The following is an 18,500-nucleotide window of genomic DNA, read 5'->3' on the forward strand; positions in this document are numbered from 1 at the left end:
AGAAATGTAGCTGTCCTTGCACTCAGATGTGGCTCGACCACTTCAATAATAAAGCAGTGCAACCTTCTTAGTGATAGCAGTACAACTTTTGAATTCCAGCAGTACATGTGGTAAATTCTTAAAACTATATTTTGCATTGTTACATGCAAATCAATAATGAAAAATTATTCTACGAGACTAGGGTGCTAGCGGATTGCAGAAGTGACATATTTATTTATTTTAAATAGAAGACTGATTCCATTAAACCAAGTACCAAGTCTGGGGCATCTTGGCCAGCAAATATATCCGTTTTCTTTCAGATTCTCACTGTGATTTGCATGGGTATGAGCAGATTGACCACAAGGTCTTCGGTAGTACATCAATTTTAATAAAATTCGTCCTAGCTACTGTTTTTATTTCAAATTGGCTAGTTTTGGGAAGTGCATTAAAATAATAAAAATCATCTAATTTTTTTTCCTCACGGGAAGTACAAGAAGTGTTTCTGAAAAGTACAAGCGGTGACTATTGGAAGTACAACTGGCCAGTTTTGAAGTGCGAAAGAAAATCCTCCCAAAAAATTCACATAGCTACGTTGGGAAGTACAACAATTAAGATCCACCAAGTGCAGGCAATTTAAAATTATTATTCCCAAAAATACACATCTCTAAATTTGGAATATACACTAGTTTCAAAACATTATCCGTAAGTACAATGCCTAAGGCCAATCACCACCTCCTTTAGAAAACCGTCACACTCTTCTATTTTTGAACGAGGAAGCGTACATTCACTGAGATTTTACGCTACATTTGAATTGATTGTTTTCCCTTAAGGAATAAATAATATGTGTTTTCACATTAGCCCCTGTAAAATTATCTAAATCTAAAAACAAATTGACTACCTATAAGGAAGTACAATAACTTTCGTTTAAAACTATCATTCCCGAAACAAACATTCTTGTTGGTCGTGTGAGCACATTATTCTTCACATGCACCGACGCAACACACGACACCATCCTCTTCTCCCCGTCGTCTACCAAACTCTCTAGGTCGGGCGTGCCGAATCGTCCCCGCAGACCTCCGTCCCCTATCATAATAAAATCAAGGAGCTAACTACCCCCACCCCCCGCTGTAGCCCCAACATGCTTCTCTGAAGCACCAGCGCACCAAAGTATAAAAAAATCACGTCATTTGCATGGAGGTTCAAATACTCGACGTTGAGCAGTACACACACTTAATATAGGAAGTACAAGAAAACAACTAAATTTCCAATGTAGAAAAACAATATAATCTTGTCATCTACAGGGAAGTTCAAATACTTGAGTGGAGAAGTACAATCACTTATTATAGGAAATACATGCGAATCGACTAAAATCATATATAGAAAAAAATCTTGCCATTCACGGGGAAGTTTAAATCCTTGACGTTGAGACAACCTTTCGACACGAGAAGTGCACTCACTTAATATAGGAAGTATAAGAAAACCAACAAAATCACAATGTACAAAAAAATCCCGTCATTCGAGGGGAAGTTAAAATACTTGACGCCGAGAAGTACAACCTTTCGACGTGAGCAGTACACCCACTTAATATAGGAAGTACAATAAAACCGACAAAATCCAAATGTACAAAAAAAAATCCATCATTCATGGGAAGTTCAAATCGTTGGGTTAAGAAGTACAACCATTCGACACGAGTAGCGCACCCACTTCATATAGGAAGTGCAAGAAACCCGGTAAAATTCAAATGTAGAAAAAACAAAATAATCCCGTCATCTGCAAGGAAGTACGAGCGGTGATTCCGAGAAGTACATGCGGAGACAACAGGAAGTACAAGCGGTAATTACATGAATTAAAAGTGTTCAGAGAAAATACTCCCACATAAATTCACATAGCAAAAAAAAAAAGCCATAACCCGTAAGGAAGTTCATATACTTGACAATGAGAAGTACAACCATTCGACACGAGCAATACACCCACTTATTTCAGGAAGTACAAGAAACCAATCCAAATGTAGAAAAAACAAAGTAATCCCGCCATCTGCAAGGAAGTACGAGCAATGATTCCGAGAAGTATAGGCGGAGACAACATGAAGTAGAAGCGGTAATTACATGAATTAAAAGTGTTCAAAGAAAATACCCCCATATAAGTTCACATAGTAAAAAAACAATAATAATCCCACAACCCGTAAGAAAGTTCATATACTTGACAATGAGAAGTACAACCATTCGACACGAGCAATTCACCCACTTAATATAGGAAGTACAAGAAACCCGACAAAGTCCAAATGTAGAGAAAACAAAAATAATCTTGTCATCTGCGAGGAAGTACGATCAGTGATTCCGAGAAGTACAGGCGAAGACAACATGAAGTACAAGCGGTAATTACATGAAGAAAATACCCCCACATAAGTTCACATAGCAACGTTGTGAAGTTCAAATATTAAGATCCGGGAAGTGCAGAATCTCTTAAATAGAACATATGGACAATCTAAAATTATCATTTTGAAGCACACATGCTAGTTTTTGAAAACACACTAGTATCAAAACATTTCCAGGAAGTACAACCATGAAGGCCAAGAAGTACAAGGACATGTCGCAGGAAGTTCAGATGCGCGTGCGTGTGCTGAGCATTTTGTGTGGTTGTGGACCTCAAACGGACACCGTATGAGGAACTTATAGTCATTTTACTGCGTGAAACAACGCCGAGAAGTACAACCACATTTCCCTAGAAGTGCAAGTTCGTGTCGAGGGAAGTTCAACGCTCTGTTTTTACGTGACGGAAATCTATTTTTCAAATCTCATCGATTTGATCAACAAACACTTCAATCATTGTCACCAAAAGCTTTATATGGTAGAGTATATGTCTAATTTCATTACCTACAACATTTTACAACAAATAGATGGATCTAATCTATTAAATTCAAATTGTTATCCCACAAAATATACCGGAAACATGATTTCAAAACATCTAAAATTACTTTCAAATCGTTTGGAGTTGGAAAAATGGTAGATACGAAAAAGATGCGCCATTTTGAGACCTTTCCAACCGTATATCATTTGCATTGGTTAAATATGGCGCATGGAAATCACGGGAAAAATCATTCGGTGCCCATCACATAAAACGGGCGGACAGTAAATCGAGTTATTCTCTTAAACTGTAAGGAATTAGAGAAAACAATTGGAATAAGAAAGTTGCGCCTAGTCCATAGCTTTCCAACGCCATATCATTTGCATCATTCGGACAAACGGTTGAAAAAATTCATCCAAATTACTGTCCGCTCGTTTTTGAGTACGCCCGAATTTCGGTATTTTGAAAATTGTTCAAAAACTGTGAGGATTTTGAACAAACTTAAAACATGAAAAAGTTGCGAAATTTCATTATCTTTCCAACGGTATATCATTTGCACAGTTTAGATAAGCGATTCGAAAATTGAACTAAAAGTTCGTTTTCTGGCCATATAGAAGCGTTTTCGTATTTCCAAAATTAAATTTAAACCGTGCAAAATCTGTGAAAAGTGTGAACATGAAAAAGTTGCGGTTTTTCATTATCTATCCAACAGTATATCATTTGCATAGTTTCGACAAATGGTTGAGAAACTCGAGGTATAATCAGTACCTCTGAAGAAAACGGGAAGTTCAGGTAAGTTCGACAGAAAGTTGAACCCTGTTATCCGGGAAGTATAACGTTGTGTCCAGGAAAGTACAAGTCGGTGCTCAGAATATTATTCTGCAACCGGTTGCAGAATAGTGCTGGTATATATATATATATATATATATGTGAGACAAGGTGATAGAGATCATACCCATATGGAGATATATAATACCGGATATAAGTACCACACCATAACATAAACCTTGGTCTCAACATATAGAATTCCGAAAACCTTAACATAATGTCTCACATCCACACATAACACATAGTTTTGAACGAACAAACCAAGCCAAATATTTCAAATAAATGACATAAAAGAGGACACAAGCTATAAAAGAATGGTAAACGCATATGCTTGTGCCCTACCCTAGCAAATCCCGTAGAGAAGGCCTAATAGAACACTTCTCCCCTTTGGCATCGAGACGCCAAAAAGGGGAAAAGCGCGATGCTACGCGCCCCATGGAGATCACTTGGAGTCCTCCTCGGAGACATACTCATCATCACTTTCAGCAGCTGGAGGAGAGTCGCAAGCGATGTTGGCCCTCTGAATACACTGCTCAAGATCAGTCCATGGAACCTGGGAGGAGTGCCACCCACTGTAGGCGGGGTGAACTGGAGGCTGAGGTGGAGGTTCTTGCTCACCACTGAGCCTGTGAAGAATGACCGCCTGAGTATGCTGAATATCTGAGTGCTGTCGGCTGGCCTCATAGTTTTCCTTGTGAATCTCAATGTTCATGCACAGAACATTGCGCTGAAACCAACTAAGCTTCTTCACATTCTTCTGAATCACAGGGGTAGCCATATGGCGACCGGGTGCATAGCCACTAGAGCGGGCATCATCCATAAAAGAGCCAGAAGCAGGTGCAGCACGGGGAACTGGGCTTCTTCTTGTAGGCTTTCTTGACAAGCAGTGACTCTCTGTAGGGAATCTACCCATGTCTTCAGTAAGAGCAGCAGTGTTGTTGATGAGAAGCTGAATATATGGAGCATAGGGCATAGTGGTCCGGGAGACCATGGCATCATGAATCTCATTAAAAATGAAGCCCATGATATCAAGAGTGAAATCAAATTCCTCATCACAATCACGGGCACACTGAAAGGCGAGATGCATAAGGTCCACAAGAGCTCCACGGATAGCATCATTGTTTCCGCCACTTGGAGCAATGGTGGCTCGAAAGAAGCGGAGCAGCTGACTATAGATAGGAAGAAGCCCCTTGGTAGAACCAACAGTTCCAGATGCGTCATAGAGATCAAAAAGCACCATCTTATCTGTCTTCTGAGGGCCATGAAGGCGGTGACTACCTCCCTCGGAAAGACCAAGAATCGAAGCAAACCGGCGTAAGGTGGCCTCACATTGGGTGGAGCCAGACATCCACTGCATAGTGTGCTCTCCATCCTTCTTGAAGGCAAGTGTAGCAAAGAATTACTTGATCAAATCAGGACAGTAGTCACACTGTATCTTCATAAGATCCTGCAAACCCATCCTTCTAGTGACCCAGATGGCATCCTCAAAGTGATCGTTCACAGCCAGAAGATCCACATTAATTGCTTGCATAGGTCTCACTTTCTTCATAGGTTCATATATATCCTTGAAGATGTACTCATGCTCCATGCTCCAGAAGCGCTTGTCCTCAATACCATCATCCCTCTCAATGTCTTCATACCAGTTCTTCTGTCGGATAGCAGCATAAGAGATACTATCCATGGACTTGTAGTTCTCCCTAGTTGCCTTGCCTTTCCGCCTCAGAGTGGCGGACCTGCGAGGAGCATTCTGTGCAAACTCATCACTCGACCTTGAAGTCCTAGCACGCCTCCGAGAACCACCTGTGATAGACAAAGATGGATAGCAAATAGAAGATAATGCTCATAAGTCATGTATTGATACAGTAGTGTACTCTAGAAACATACTATGAGTCGGTAAAAGTTTAGATATGATAGATTGAAACAAAACTGCAGCAGCAACATAGCTCCAGGCCGGATAATCCGGGGTCCCCGAGGGGCGGATTATCTGGCCCAGCCGGATAATCCGGCTGACGCGGGGGCCAGATAATCCGGCCCTGCGAATCTGCAGAAATCTCAAGCAAAAACTTGTCTAGAACCAGATCGGCCTCATAGCATGCAAATGGATTAAACTACACATGATTTGAAACAACTAGACACCATCTCCACCAAAAAAACAGCACATATAAATTAGAACACCTAGGGTTAGGGATTGTGAGCCATACCCTCATCCATTGGAGGAGCCGCTTGGAGGAGATGAAAGCTAGGGAGGAGGGGCACCCGATCCACCCAAAAACTCCGAGAGGGAGCGGACGGGGCATCTCTGGCGAGGAGGAGGAGTTCCAGCGACCTTGAGGGAAGAGAGAGGAGAGAGGCGTGTGGGGGTCTGGTTGTGAAACCCTTCACCCCGCGGCCTCTCCTCAAGACCCTTCAAGATTTTCCCAGGCCGGATATTCCGGCCCTAAGTTAGGGCGGCGGCCGGGTCGGATTTTCCGGGGTGCCATAGGGCCGGATTATCCGGTTTTCTGGAAAATTCCAGAACACCGGAAATCCTGCCTATCTTTTGTTGGTTATTTTCATAAGCCCATATGTGATGTAATAAGGTATCACGTCACATATAAGATGCACATTTACCAATAAGATGGGGCAACCAAGATCATCCGACCGAAACTCCTCAAACTCCAAGTTTTTACCAAAACATGACATAGGAGCAAGATGGAAATGGCTTGTAGATGAGTGTAAGCTTGGGTTTAGAATGATCGAACTGTTAATGGTACATGATCACTCAAGTTTGCAAGATACGAGCATATAAGGCCAAACTAGAGTGATTTCCCATAAGGACAAGGAGATTGTCAAATAAAATCCAATTAAGATCCAAATAACTCCAACTCTTCACAAAGAAGAGTGTGGTGGCCTAGGACACCATATATGAGTGTTATGGCATGGCACCGCGAAGATATATCTTGGGCCCAAAACCACTACTCATCATTGAAGCTCACATATCAACAATTGATATATAGAGAATGATTTTTCTTAATGTTGGCATTATTGGGGGAGGGATAGCTCAATAATTTAAACCGCACTCCCCCTATTTCCATGCCCACATCTAAACCAAATAAAGTTTTGATACAAAGGTGTGTTTGCAAGATGGTCAAGCTATACTCCTTGAATCAATGATATTTAGCTCATTCCTCAAATAGCAAAACCTTGCTTCATCAAGAGGCTTCGTGAATATATCGGCAAGTTGATCTTTGGTTGGAACATAGATTAGATCAATATCACCACGGGCAACGTGATCCCTAATAAAATGATTCCGGATCTCAATATGCTTCGTTCTTGAATGTTGCATCGGATTATAGGCAACCTTGATAGCACTTTCATTGTCACATAATAGAGGCACTTTGTCACTAGTGACACCGTATTCCTTTAAAGTTTGCCTCATCCATAACAATTGAGTGCATCCACTTGCGGTGGCAACATATTCGGCTTCGGCGGTGGAGAGAGATATACAATTTTGCTTCTTAGAAGACCAACACACCAAGGACCTACCAAGAAATTGGCAAGCCCCGGAGGTTGATTTCCTATCATCCTTGTCTCCCGCCCAATCCGCATCGGTGTATCCATTGAGAATAAAACTTGAGCCTTTAGGATACCAAATACCATATCTTGGGGTATCAACTAAATATCGAAAGATTCTTTTGAGAGCCATCATGTGACTCTCCTTAGGAGAAGCTTGATAACTGATGCGTGCAGTCGACACGTCCGTTGGGAACCCCAAGAGGAAGGTGTGATGCGTACAGTAGCAAGTTTTCCCTCAGAAAGAAACCAGGGTTTATCGAACCAGGAGGAGCCAAGAAGCACGTTGAAGGTTGATGGCAGAGGAGTGTAGTGCGGCACAACACCAGGGATTCCGGCGCCAACGTGGAACCTGCACAACACAATCACAGAACTTTGCCCCAACGAAACAGTGAGGTTGTCAGTCTCACCGGCTTGCTGTAACAAAGGATTAGATGTATAATGTGGATGATGATTGTTTGCAGAAAACAGTAGAACAAGCATTGCAAGTAGATTGTATTCGATGTAAAAGAATGGACCGGGGTCCACAGTTCACTAGAGGTGTCTCTCCCATAAGATAAATAGCATGTTGGGTGAACAAATTACAGTTGGGCAATTGACAAATAGAGAGGGCATGACCATGCACATACATGATATGATGAGTATAGTGAGATTTAATTGGGCATTACGACAAAGTACATAGACCGCTATCCAAGCATGCATCCGTGCCTAAAAAGTCCACCTTCAGAGTTATCATCCGAACCCCTTCCAAGTATTAAGTTGCAAACAACGAGACAATTGCATTAAGTATGGTGCGTAATGTAATCAATAACTACATCCTCGGACATAGCATCAATGTTTTATCCCTAGTGGCAACAAGCACATCCACAACCTTAGAACTTTCTATCACCGTCCCGGATTTAATGGAGGCATGAACCCACTATCGACCATAAATACTCCCTCTTGGAGTTAAGAGTAAAAACTTGGCCGCAGCCTCTACTAATAACGGAGAGCATGCAAGATCATAAACAACACATAGGTAATAGATTGATAATCAACATAACATAGTATTCTCTATCCATCGGATCCCAACAAACACAACATATAGCATTACGGATAGATGATCTTGATCATGTTAGGCAGCTCACAAGATCCGACAATGAAGCACATAAGGAGAAGACGACCATCTAGCTACTGCTATGGACCCATAGTCCAGGGGTGAACTACTCACTCATCACTCCGGAGGCGACCATGGCGGTGAAGAGTCCTCCGGGAGATGATTCCCTCTCCGGCAGGGTGCCGGAGGCGATCTCCCGAATCCCCCGAGATGGGATTGGCGGCGGCGGCGTCTCTGGAAGGTTTTCCGTATCGTGGCTCTCGGTACTGGGGGTTTCGCGACGAAGACTATATGTAGGCGGAAGGGCGGAGTCGGGAGAGTCACGGGGGCCCCACACGCTAGGGCCACGCGGGCCCCCCCTGGGCCGCGCCGCCCTAGTGTGGCGGCGCCCCGTGGCCCCACTTCGTCTTCTCTTCGGTCTTCTGGAAGCTTCGTGGCAAAATAGGCCCCTGGGCGTTGATTTCGTCCAATTCCGAGAATATTTCCTTACTAGGATTTCGAAACCAAAAATAGCGTAAAACAAAGAATCGGCTCTTCGGCATCTCGTTAATAGGTTAGTGCCGGAAAATGCATAAATATGACATAAAGTATGCATAAAACATGTAGATATCATCAATAATGTGGCATGGAACATAAGAAATTATCGATACGTCGGAGACGTATCAGCATCCCCAAGCTTAGTTCTCGCTCGTCCCGAGCTGGTAAACGATAACAAAGATAATTTCTGGAGTGACATGCCATCATAACCTTGATCATACTATTGTAAGCATATGTAATGAATGCAACGATCAAAACAATGGTAATGACATGAGTAAACAAATGAATCATAAAGCAAAGACTTTTCATGAATAGTACTTTCAAGACAAGCATCAATAAGTCTTGCATAAGAGTTAACTCATAAAGCAATAAATCAAAGTAAAGGTATTGAATTAACACAAAGGAAGATTAAGTTTCAGCGGTTGCTTTCAACTTATAACATGTATATCTCATGGATATTGTCAATGTAAAGTAATATAACAAGTGCAATATGCAAGTATGTAGGAATCAATGCACGATTCACACAAGTGTTTGCTTCTTGAGGTGGAGAGAGATAGGTGAACTGACTCAACATAAAAGTAAAAGAAAGGCCCTTCGCAGAGGGAAGCATTGATTGCTATATTTGTGCTAGAGCTTTGGTTTTGAAAACAAGAAACAATTTTGTCAACGGTAGTAATAAAGCATATGTGTTATGTAAATTATATCTTACAAGTTGCAAGCCTCATGCATAGTATACTAATAGTGCCCGCACCTTGTCCTAATTAGCTTGGATTACCGGGATTGTCATCGCAATACACATGTTTTAACCAAGTGTCACAAAGGGGTACCTCTATGCCGCCTCGTACAAAGGTCTAAGGAGAAAGCTCGCATTGGATTTCTCGCTTTTGATTATTCTCAACTTAGACATCCATACCGGGACAACATAGACAACAGATAATGGACTCCTCTTTAATGCATAAGCATGTAGCAACAATTAATGTTCTCATATGAGATTGAGGATATATGTCCAAAACTGAAACTTCCACCATGGATCATGGCTTTAGTTAGCGGCCCAATGTTCTTCTCTAACATTATGCATGCTCTAACCATTAAATGAGTGGCAAATCTCCCTTACTTCAGACAAGACGAACATGCATAGCAACTCACATGATATTCAACAAAGAGTAGTTGATGGCGTCCCCAGGAACATGGTTATCGCACAACAAGCAACTTAATAAGAGATAAAGTGCATAAGTACATATTCAATACCACAATAGTTTTTAAGCTATTTGTCCCATGAGCTATATATTGCAAAGGTAAAGAATGGAAATTTTAAAGGTAGCACTCAAGCAATTTACTTTGGAATGGCGGAGAAATACCATGTAGTAGGTAGGTATGGTGGACACAAATGGCATAGTGGTTGGCTCAAGGATTTTGGATGCATGAGAAGTATTCCCTCTCGATACAAGGTTTAGGCTAGCAAGGTTATTTGAAACAAACACAAGGATGAACCGGTGCAGCAAAACTCACATAAAAGACATATTGTAAACATTATAAGACTCTACACCATCTTCCTTGTTGTTCAAACTCAATACTAGAAATTATCTAGACTTTAGAGAGACCAATTATGCAAACCAAAATTTAGCAAGCTCTATGTATTTCTTCATTAATAGGTGCAAAGTATATGATGCAAGAGCTTAAACATGAGCACAACAATTTCCAAGTATCAAATTATTCAAGACATTTTAGAATTACTACATGTAGCATTTCCCGATTCCAACCATATAACGATTTAACGAAGAAGATTCAACCTTCGCCATGAATACTATGAGTAAAGCCTAAGGACATATTTGTCCATATGCAACAGCGGAGCGTGTCTCTATCCCACACAATGAATGCTAGGATCCATTTTATTCAAACAAAAACAAAAACAAAAACAAACCGACGCTCCAAGCAAAGCACATAAGATGTGATGGAATAAAAATATAGTTTCAGGGGAGGAACCTGATAATGTTGTCGATGAAGAAGGGGATGCCTTGGGCATCCCCAAGCTTAGACGCTTGAGTCTTCTTGAAATATGCAGGGGTGAACCACCGGGGCATCCCCAAGCTTAGAGATTTCACTCTCCTTGATCATATTGTATCATCTCCCTCTCGTGATCCTTGAAAACTTCCTCCACACCAAACTCAAAACAACTCATTAGAGGGTTAGTTCACAATTAAAATTTACATGTTCAGAGGTGACATAATCATTCTTAACACTTCTGGACATTGCACAAAGCTACTAAAAGTCAATGGAATAGAAAAATCCATCAAGCATATCAAAACAGGCAATGCGAAATAAAAGGCAGAATCTGTCAAAACAGAACAGTTCGTAAAGACGAATTTTATTGAGGCACCAGACTTGCTCAGATGAAAATGCTCAAATTGAATGAAAGTTGCGTACATATCCGAGGATCACTCACGTAAATTGGAATAATTTTCTGAGTTACCTACAGAGAATTAGGCCCAGATTCGTGACAGCAGAAGAAATCTGTTTCTCGCGCAGTAATCCAAATCTAGTATGAACCTTACTATCAACGACTTTACTTGGCACAACAATGCACAAAACTAAGATAAGGAGAGGTTGCTACAGTAGTAACAACTTCCAAGACTCAAATATAAAATAAAAGTACTGTAGTAAAAACATGGGTTGTCTCCCATAAGCGCTTTTCTTTATAGCCTTTCAGCCTAGGCGCAGAAAGTGTATATCAAGTGTTATCAAGAGACGAAGTATCAACATCATAATTTGTTCTAATAATAGAATCAAAAGGTAACTTCATTCTCTTTCTAGGGAAGTGTTCCATACCTTTCTTGACAGGAAATTGATATTTAATATTACCTTCCTTCATATCAATGATAGCTCCAACAGTTTGAAGAAAAGGTCTTCCCAATATAATGGGACAAGATGCATTGCATTCTTCCAAGACAACAAAATCAACGGGGACAAGGTTATTGTTAACGGTAATGCGAACATTATCAACTCTCCCCAAAGGTTTCTTTGTAGAATGATCAGCAAGATTAACATCCAAATAACAATTTTTCAATGGTGGCAAGTCAAGCATATCATAAATTTTCTTAGGCATAATAGAAATACTTGCACCAAGATCACATAAAGCATTACAATCAAAGTCATTGACCTTCATCTTAATGATGGGCTCCCAACCATCCTCTAGCTTCCTAGGAATAGAAGCTTCACGTTCTAGTTTCTCTTCTCTAGCTTTTATGAGAGCATTTGTAATATATTTTGTGAAAGCCAAGTTTATAGCACTAGCATTAGGACTCTTAGCAAGTTTTTGTAAGAACTTTATAACTTCAGAGATGTGGCAATCATCAAAATCCAAACCATTATAATCTAAAGCAATGGGATCATCATCCCCAATGTTGGAAAAAAATTCAGCAGTTTTATCACGAGCGGTTTCGATAGTTTTAGCAGCTTCCGTAGCTTTGCAGGCTTTGCATTAGAAGTGGAAACATTGCCAACACCAATTATTTTACCATTGATAGTAGGAGGTGCAGCAACATGTGGAGCATTAACATTACTAGTGGTGGTAATAGTCCAAACTTTAGCTACATTATTCTCTTTAGCTAGTTTTTCATTTTCTTCTCTTTCCCACCTAGCATGCAATTCGGCCATCAATCTTATATTCTCATTAATTCGAACTTGGATGGCATTTGCTGTAGTAACAATCTTATTATCAATATCCCTATTAGGCATAACTTTCAATTTTAAAAGATCAACATCAGAGGCAAGATATCGACCTTAGAAGTGAGAATATCAATTTTATCGAGCTTTTCCTCAACAGATTTGTTAAAAGCAGTTTGTGTACTAATAAATTCTTTAAGCATAGCTTCAAGTCCAGGGGGTGTGTTCCTATTATTGTTGTAAGAATTCCCATAAGAATTACCATAACCGTTACCATTATTATAAGGATATGGCCTATAGTTATTAGTAGAATTGTTCCGATAAGCATTGTTGTTGAAATTATTATTTTTAATGATGTTTACATCAACATGTTCTTCTTGGGCAACCAATGAAGCTAACGGAACATTATTAGGATCAACATTAGTCCTATCATTCACAAGCATAGACATAATAGCATCAATCTTATCACTCAAGGAAGAGGTTTCTTCGACGAAGTTACCTTCTTACCTTGTGGAGCTCTTTCCGTGTGCCATTCAGAATAATTAATCATCATATTATCAAGAAGCTTTGTTGCTTCACCAAGAGTGATGGACATAAAGGTACCTCCAGCAGCTGAATCCAATAGGTTACGCGAAGAAAAGTTCAGTCCTGCATAAAAGGTTTGGATGATCATCCAAGTAGTCAGTCCATGGGTTGGGCAATTTTTAACCAAAGATTTCATTCTTTCCCAAGCTTGTGCAACATGCTCATTATCCAATTGTTTAAAATTCATTATGCTACTCCTCAAAGATATAATTTTAGCAGGGGGATAATATCTACCAATAAAAGCATCCTTGCATTTAGTCCATGAATCAATACTATTCTTAGGCACAGATAGCAACCAATCTTTAGCTCTTCCTCTTAAGGAGAAAGGAAACAATTTTAATTTTATAATGTCACCATCTACATCCTTATACTTTTGCATTTCACACAATTCAACAAAATTATTGAGATGGGCAGCAAGCATCATCGGAACTAACACTGGAAAATTGCTCTCGCATAACAAGATTCAGTAAAGCAGGTTTAATTTCAAAGAATTCTGTTGTAGTAGCAGGTCGAGCAATAGGTGTGCATAAGAAATCATTATTATTTGTGCTAGTGAAGTCACACAACTTAGTATTCTCAACAGTACCCATTTTAGCAGTAGTAAATAAAGCAAACTAGATAAATAAATGCAAGTAACTAATTTTTTGTGTTTTTGATATAGAGAACAAGACAGTAAATAAAGTAAAGCTAGCAACTAATTTTTGTGTGTTTTGATATAAGTGCAGCAAACAAAGTAGTAAATAAAGTAAAGCAAGACAAAAACAAAGTAAAGAGATTGGATTGTGGAGACTCCCCTTGCAGCGTGTCTTGATCTCCCCGGCAACGGCGCCAGAAAAAGAGCTTGATGCGTGCAGTCGACACGTCCGTTGGGAACCCCAAGAGGAAGGTGTGATGCATACAGTAGCAAGTTTTCCCTCAGAAAGAAACCAAGGTTTATCGAACCAGGAGGAGCCAAGAAGCACGTTGAAGGTTGATGGCGGAGGAGTGTAGTGCGGCGCAACACCAGGGATTTCGGCGCCAACGTGGAACCTGCACAACACAATCACAGAACTTTGCCCCAACGAAACAGTGAGGTTGTCAATCTCACCGGCTTGCTGTAACAAAGGATTAGATGTATAGTGTGGATGATGATTGTTTGCGAGAAAACAGTAGAACAAGTATTGCGAGTAGATTGTATTCGATGTAAAAGAATGGACCGGGGTCCACGAGTTCACTAGAGGTGTCTCTCCCATAAGATAAATAGCATGTTGGGTGAACAAATTACGGTTGGGCAATTGACAAATAGAGAGGGCATGACCATGCACATACATGATATGATGAGTATAGTGAGATTTAATTGGGCATTACGACAAAGTACATAGACCGCTATCCAAGCATGCATCTATGCCTAAAAAGTACACCTTCGAGTTATCATCCGAACCCCTTCCAGTATTAAGTTGCAAACAACGAGATAATTGCATTAAGTATGGTGCGTAATGTAATCAATAACTACATCCTCGGACATAGCATCAATGTTTTATCCCTAGTGGCAACAACACATCCACAACCTTAGAACTTTCTATCACCGTCCCAGATTTAATGGAGGCATGAACCCACTATCGAGCATAAATACTCCCTCTTGGAGTTAAGAGTAAAAACTTGGCCGAGCCTCTACTAATAACGGAGAGCATGCAAGATCATAAACAACACATAGGTAATAGATTGATAATCAACATAACATAGTATTCTCTATCCATCGGATCCCAACAAACACAACATATAGCATTACAGATAGATGATCTTGATCATGTTAGGCAGCTCACAAGATCCGACAATGAAGCACATAAGGAGAAGATGACCATCTAGCTACTGCTATGGACCCATAGTCCAGGGGTGAACTACTCACTCATCACTCCGGAGGCGACCATGGCGGTGAAGAGTCCTCCGGGAGATGATTCCCCTCTCCGGCAGGGTGCCGGAGGCGATCTCCCGAATCCCCGAGATGGGATTGGCGGCGGCGGCGTCTCCGGAAGGTTTTCCGTATCGTGGCTCTCGGATGCGGGGGTTTCGCGACGAAGACTATATGTAGGCGGAAGGGCGGAGTCGGGAGAGTCACGGGGGCCCCACACGCTAGGGCCGCGCGGGCCCCCCCTGGGCCGCGCCGCCCTAGTGTGGCAGCGCCCCGTGGCCCCACTTCGTCTTCTCTTCGGTCTTCTGGAAGCTTCGTGGCAAAATAGGCCCCTGGGCGTTGATTTCGTCCAATTCCGAGAATATTTCCTTACTAGGATTTCGAAACCAAAAACAGCGAGAAAACAAGAATCGGCTCTTCGGCATCTCGTTAATAGGTTAGTGCCGGAAAATGCATAAATATGACATAAAGTATGCATAAAACATGTAGATATCATCAATAATGTGGCATGGAACATAAGAAATTATCGATACGTCGGAGACGTATCAATACCTTGCACACACACCAACACTCAACACTATGTTCGGTCTCGATGCACAAAGGTAAAGCAAGGATCCAATCATGGAGCGATATACCTTTTGATCCTCCTCTTTACCATTGGGATCAAGTGCAAGATGACATTTAGTAACCATAGGAGTGGCTACACCCTTCATCTCGGTCATCTTGAACCTCTTGAGCATGTCTTGGAGATATTTTGCTTGATTGATGAAAGTCCATTCTATCAATTGCTTGATCTCAAAACCAAGAAAGAACTTCATCTCTCCCATCATAGACATGTCAAACCTATCGGTCATAAGCTTTGAAAATTCATCATTGAAAGCCTTGTTAGTAGAGCCAAAGATAATATCATCAACATATAATTGGCAAACGAAAAGCTCCCCATTGACCCTCTTAGTAAAAAGAGTGGGATCGATTAGCCCAACATCAAACCCACGGTCTATCAATAATTCTTTAAGATGCTCGTACCAAGCTCTAGGAGCTCGTTTGAGACCATAAAGTGCTTTATCAAGCTTATAGACATGGTTAGGAAAATTGAGATCCTCAAACCCCGGGGGTTGCTTAACATAAACCTCTTCATGCAAAGGACCATTAAGAAATGCACTTTTCACATCCATTTGTTGTAACTTAAAGTTATGATGCGATGCATAAGCAAGAAGGATACGGATGGAATCAAGGCGAGCCACGGGAGCATAAGTTTCTCCAAATTCAATTCCTTCAACTTGAGAGAAACCTTGAGCTACAAATCTTGCCTTGTTCCTCACAACATTTCCAAACTCATCTTGCTTGTTCTTGAAAATCCATTTAGTGCCTATAACATTGCGGCACTCCTTTGGCTTCTCTACTAAGGTCCAAACTTTGTTGCGCTTGAAGTTGTTGAGTTCCTCATGCATAGCTTCCAACCAATCCGAATCTTCAAGAGCCTCAAATACTTTCTTGGGTTCCACTAAGGAGATATAAGCATGATGATTGCTAAAGTTAGCCAATTGCCTTCTTGTGGAAACTCTTCCTCTTACATCACTTAGGACCTTATCATGTGTGTGTCCAAGAATTTCCAAGTTCCTATCTCTTCTTGCTAGACGATGGGCCTCGATCTCCTCCTTGGTTCTTCTTGGCCTTGGAGGTATCACTTGATCAACTTGATCATTTGGGTCCCCGTCTTGACCTTCAACTTGAGCTTCCTCAATTTCTTGAGATTGCTCAACATCATGTGCCATATCTTGGACATTATGCGGTGAATGACACAAATTGAATGGATCCTCATTGGAGCCATCATGAACGTTTTGTTGATCTTGTCCTTGATCTTGCACACTAGAGGGAGGGTCTTGTTCTTGTTCTTGGGTTGGTGCATCATTAGCTTCACTAGATGGGGTTTGTTGATGTTGAGAAGATGAGGGCTCCACCGTGGTAGAGCATAGTCCTTCCCGAGACGCCACACCGAGTCCCTCAATGGGGCGGAAAATCCCACACCCATTCTTACTATGGCATCTTGAGGTATTTCATCACATGTACACACATCAACTTGCCCCACTTGGGAGCCATCATTTTCTTCGAACTTCACACTACAAGATTCAATGATAATCCCGGAGGATACATCAAAGACTGTGAGATTCGGCACCGTAACCAACAAATATACCCTCCAAAGCTTTAGGAGCAAATTTAGATAAACAAACTCCTTTGATTTTATAGAAACACTTACACCCGAACACCTTGAAGTATGAGATATTAGGCTTGTTCCCGGTGAGTATTTCATATGGAGTTTTGTTCAAGCCCTTGCAGAGATAGAGCCGGTTAGAAGAGTGGCAAGCGGTGGAGATGGCTTCGGCCCAAAAATTATAGCGGGATTTATACTCCGCCATCATAGATCTTGCCATATCCATAAGAGTCCGGTTCTTCCTATCCGCAACACCATTTTGTTGAGGGGTGTATGCAGCGGAATATTGATGTCGAATCCCCTCATCACTAAGAAAATCATTGAGTGTATAGTTCTTGAACTCGGAGCCGTTGTCACTTCTTATTGCCATTATAAGGAGGTTGTGTTGGCGTTGCACCTCCGTGGAAAAGTCAATGAAGATTTGTTGAGTCTCATCTTTCCTTTTGAGAAAGTAGACCCAAGTGTATCTTGACAAGTCATCAACTATCACCAAGCAATGTTTCTTCGCACCAAGACTTGCATGAGTGGTGGGACCAAAGAGATCCACATGAAGGAGCTCCAAGATCCTCTTGGAAGAGATAATAGTCTTGCTTGGGTGCAGAGAGTCATGCATTTTTCGTTCAACACAAGCCCTACAAACACGATCTTTGGCAAAAGACACATTTTCCATTAGTCCCACAATATGGTTCCCCTTGTGAAGACTTTTCAAAGTTCTCATGTTGACATGGGCCAAGCGGCGATGACACAACCAACCCACATCCGCCTTTCCGAATAGGCACATCGCACTTGTCGTGGTGGTCCCCGAAAAGTCCACCACATACAAGTTATGTTCGCGATACACCCAATGAAAGCGACTTTTAGAGTCTTGCTCCACAAGAGGACCACAATATCTTTATCAATAAAGACGGCGAAACCCATCTTGCCAAGGGCGGAAACGGAAAGCAAATTGTAACCAAGGGTTTTGACAAGCATGACATCCACAAGAGTAATGTTGTGTGCAACCACAACCTTGCCAAAACCCAATACCTCGGATGTAGAATTATCGCCAAAGGAGACGGTGATATGATTTATGTTGGGCCTCAACTCCTTGACGAGGTTCTTGCCACCGGTCATATGACTTGTACATCCACTATCAAGTACCCATTTTGACCCTCCGGCGACATAGTCCTACATGAGATCAATTCTTGGATTTAGGTACCCATTTTTCAATGGGTCCTCTTTTGTTAGCAACAAGGGTCTTTGGGACCCAAATAGACCAAGCAACATAACCATCATATGGACCAACATATTTTGCATAAACATCACCATAATAATCT

This window comes from Lolium rigidum, chromosome 5 (genome assembly GCF_022539505.1).
Source record: "Lolium rigidum isolate FL_2022 chromosome 5, APGP_CSIRO_Lrig_0.1, whole genome shotgun sequence".
Lineage (NCBI taxonomy): Eukaryota > Viridiplantae > Streptophyta > Magnoliopsida > Poales > Poaceae > Lolium > Lolium rigidum.